Raw genomic sequence first — 4,704 nt, forward strand, 5'->3', positions numbered from 1 at the left:
GAAGTGTCCTAAAAGTCACACTGAGGGAAGCTTGAGCAAAGGAAACCTCAAAACCTACCACCATAATGACACCCTTCCTCCAACAAGGATTAACCAACTTCATTAAGGCCATTCCTCTTAATAGTGCCATTCTCTATGAGCTTATGGGAGCTAATTACATTCAAACTACCATAGGCGATATTAATCTTTTATGGTGAAGTTGTTTCATGGAGTTGATGCTGTTTTCTAATACAATCCTTAATTCTTTTTTTCAATGACAAGGCCCTAATGGCCCTCCTGGAGGACAAGGAGATCAGAATACAATGCAGATAGAAAAGTTGGGGGTCAGAACACCTTGTGTTATGAACACTTTATGCCAAGAAAGCTTGTTAAGAAGTGTATTACCTTATATGCAGTTTTCAGGAGGAAGATAGAACAAAATCAATAGAAAACTGTCATGCATTGGAACAAAATCATCAGTAAAAGCAATGTTGCATAAAAGGAACAGAGGGTATCTTACATGTACCACAAACCAAGAACATAGAGGCCTTGATATCAATAACTGTAGTCCCTTTGGGTGGGAAAAGTTGAGTTTTTCAGATGAAGTTGTAACTCCTCTATGACCTATTCTACTTTTCAAGCTTTCCTTTAGATTTTTATTTCATTCTTTGAATTAATTTTAAATTTTGTCTAGAATGTTGTAAACATTTTTCCCACTTGGCTGTCATTCTAGGATTTATAGTTATGGAAAACCTTGGATTTTCATGCTACTGTGTTTTGTACTGGAACTTGTAACATTAGGAATTCAATTTTTGTGGGGGGTTTTTTGGTATTTTTCTCTTGGCAATTTTTAGGTCTTTGACAATGGTGTCTTATTTCTGAGGACAACACCCATAAAGCTCATTGAATATAAAGAAGTTGAGCTGGTGCCATCATGGAGCCTTCAGCTCTAAATTCTAGTCTCTTTGACATGAGACAATACTCTGTAGACTATGGAAAAAGAAACATATACTCAAATCTAGTTACAAACACCTTAACCTACAATCTCTACTGCTTGCAAGAGGTGCTGGAGGAATCAATGGTGGCACAGAACTTATGGGTTTATCAGGAGGGCCATACCACAAGAGGGAGTCCATGCTCTACACTACCTGGATGGCCAGGAACAAGAGACTGAATTTCCCAGAGACCTATAACCAAACACTACTGTACCTCACATTGGCCTGTTCAATCTGGGGCACTTCATAACAGAGCTCAGGTCTCATATCTCTGGCTTTAGGTAAAAGTCAATGTATGTAATGAGAGAAACAAAAGTTGCTGTGAGAGACTGAGGATGACTGGGATCGCAGGTCTCTGGCCTCACACAGAACTGATTTGAGTTCACACAAGCTCAGGTTGCAGTAACTTGCCGGGGTTGCTGCAGGATTCTATTTATTTTATTTATGTGTTCTATTTATTTTCCTTGCTGTTTATTTTATTGCTTTAGACACATCCTCTTAAAAGAGCCTGGATAATGTTAATTAGCAAATATCAATTGGATTCCTGATGTTTCAAGTTTGAATTTGGAACTTCATAGGCGAAGATTTTACTAATCTCATTCTGTAATTTCAATTTACAGAGGGCACATAAGATTCTACTCAGTTATGCTACAAGTATTTTCAAACAGAAATATTCCTCAAAAGTGTTACAAGTATTTTCAAACAGAAATATTCCATTCTTTATTTTTAAGACTCAGATAGTGAACTGATAGGAGGAACCCTTGCCTTGTTGGTTACTCTTCTTAGGTGTGCACATTTGGTCTGAAAAATGTTTATCATGTATAGTCTGATTTATTGTTATTGTAAGGTCTAGAAACACTGACTTCTTAACACCTTCTAAGGGTCACACTCCTGGAGTTGAAGAGTCTACTCTCTCATTGTTCAGTTTTCTAAAAGGCTATTACTTTCTCCTACTCTCATCCACTTACTTTAACCAAATTAATTTTTGTTATAATTTGTCAAAAGAAACTCATACAAGTAAGAAAGATGGTACAAGACAAAATTCTTCAGGGCAAGGAACATTATATTTATTTCAATAAGTGATTAAAACTTTAGTGCCTTTCTTTTGGTGAATGTGGATCCAATTACCCATGAGTTGTTAATTGGTATGGATCAACCAGAAGTGGTGCATCTCATTAGCATCACCTCAATTGTCATCAGCAGCATCATTATCCACATTTAGAAGTTTCAGGTAGAAGCCATGACAAGAGCTATCATGTTGATATTCATCATAAAATGGAAAATTGGGGTGTCCAGCAGCATTAACATTTGAAAGAGAAATACCAAGTGTGGGTTTAAGGAATCTGGTTCAAACAAAATATGCAATTATTGTTATCAAAATTTATTATTTTTATAAATAATTAGTATTATTTCTTACTGGTTCTAGCACTTGAATGAATTTCAGTTGCTTTATTTTGGGTTGCAGAATCTGCCTTTCTTACTTTCATGAATGCAGAAAATATCTTAATACATAATAAATAAGTTATCTAGATTATATTCCCTGGCCTAGAACAGAAAACAAAGAAAAACATTTTCACATATATTCTGTTTACTTAACTACATCTGCCACTCAAACACAGCAGAGAAAATTCCATAATCTTATCCAATTTAAGTTACCTAGAGAAAATAGGTGCTGATCATGCATATTTAGAACAAAGACAAATCTGGATATTTACTAATAGAAAAAGTTAAGAATGTCTGACTTACAATTTCTAATTTCAATTCTGCTTAGTATGCACTAATTATTTTTACCATTCTGCATCTCACACAATGTATTCGTCTTAAATCAGAGATACAATGCCTTTAGAAGGTCTAGCATGTTCATGAAACTCCCCATATGTTTGTTGATCTGTTTATATTAATATCATTATAATTCATAAATAATAATTACTAACCATTTGAATATTCCTCTCTATTTGTATTATTTCTTGTTCTATTTATCATTTGCTCCATGTTAACAAAATTAATTGATAAATCTACCAGTCTTTGATCCCTGACAATCAAGAATTATCCAGTGCTATTTAAGCACTATCACACTTATTTCTTTTATGAATAGTATTTCATATAAGCAAAAGGAGAATGGAGTTTCCCCTTCAACAAACAATACCTTTAGACAAGAATTACAGTCAGCTATTGACTTATGAGAAAATGAGAATTATTATCTTCTGAGGATGAGTCCCTTGATTGGTTATTTGATACAAAGGGGTCAGTCCTGAAATCATATACACATAAGCAACACTAAACAGATTTATCAGACTGTATTTATGTATGTGCACACATGTGTATCAGTACTTAAGAAAAAGAAGCCATCAAATTGAGAGGAAGTAAGAGAGGACATGGGAGTGGTTGGAGAGCAGGGACATGAGAGAAGCTGGAGGAAGGAAAGAGAATGGAGGGAATGGAAAAATGTATGTTTGAATTTCATATGTAAAATTTTATTTTTTAGTTAAAGTTATTTTAAAACAATGCTTATGGATGCTTTACTTGCTGCCATATGTAACATACAATCAGGATCATGCTCTAAATTGTAGAATGAAAGAAGAAAAACTTTTTAAAGATTCTAAACATTTTTTAGTGACTGCATTTCTGCATACTCTTTGTTTTTTAATTTCTCAGCACAACTTCTTTTAGCTTGCTCATGGAAACCTTTATATCTCTGAAACTCACCAAAGATCCATTGTGGCTTTCTGAACAAATTTGCATCAAAGTGAGGGAGGGACTTAAAATTAGCCAAAGTGTTTCAATGTGTTTATTAAATAACCTTATAGCATCTATTGAAGTTATTTACATATTCACAGGAAAATATCTGAAATTTCTGTGCAGGCCATCTAAGACTTCCATATCCTCTGAAGGCAATTGGAATTCAAGTACCTATCACACAAGGAAAAAAGGTTTCACAATTTTACTCTGCAAACTTGCCAATATTGAAACTCAAGTTAGTTAAATTAGTTCCTTGTCAAATCCTGATCCACACCTCTGGCAGAAGCCTTCTACCACATTAGAGGCCAGGCTAGCATTCTGAAAACCAGAAAAAGACCAGTTTCTTGAACCCAAGATATCAGGCTAATGCCCTAAAGTCCATGCAGAAGCCTTCTACCTCACCAGATGGCAGACCAGCATCCTAAACTCCAGATCTCAGGTCAGATTAGAGGCCACACATGTAACCAGCAAACACACTTCAGACCCAAACTTAGGTAACAATTGCCTGCTGGACCAGAGACCATTCAGGCCATCTGAATTTCCAATGTTGGCAGAGATCCTAAACCCAACCACAGGCCATAGCAATCAGAAGACCAGAGAAGAAAGAAAAACAAAGGAAGAAAACACCCATCCCCATTGTACAAAGTCAAATTCAGGAATTGTCACCTAGACTTAAAATTACTCCAAATCTAGGGTAATATTTCACCATCCCACTATGGCAAGTCTTGAATATTCCAACACAGCCAAAGCATATAAAAATAATCTTTGAACAAACTTTATGATAATGATAGAGATTCTTAAAGAGGAAATGAATGAATCCTTAAAGAAATCAAGGAAAAGATAATAAAAAATTGGAGGACATCAATAATTCTCCTAAAGAATATTAAGAAAACGGGATGAGAAAAGGTGACAAAAATGAATAAAACTGTTCAAGACCTGTAAATGGAAAAAGAAGGAATGAAGAAAACACTGAGGAAGTTCTAAATATGAG

This window comes from Myodes glareolus, chromosome 14 (assembly GCF_982192425.1).
Source record: "Myodes glareolus chromosome 14, mMyoGla1.1, whole genome shotgun sequence".
Lineage (NCBI taxonomy): Eukaryota > Metazoa > Chordata > Mammalia > Rodentia > Cricetidae > Myodes > Myodes glareolus.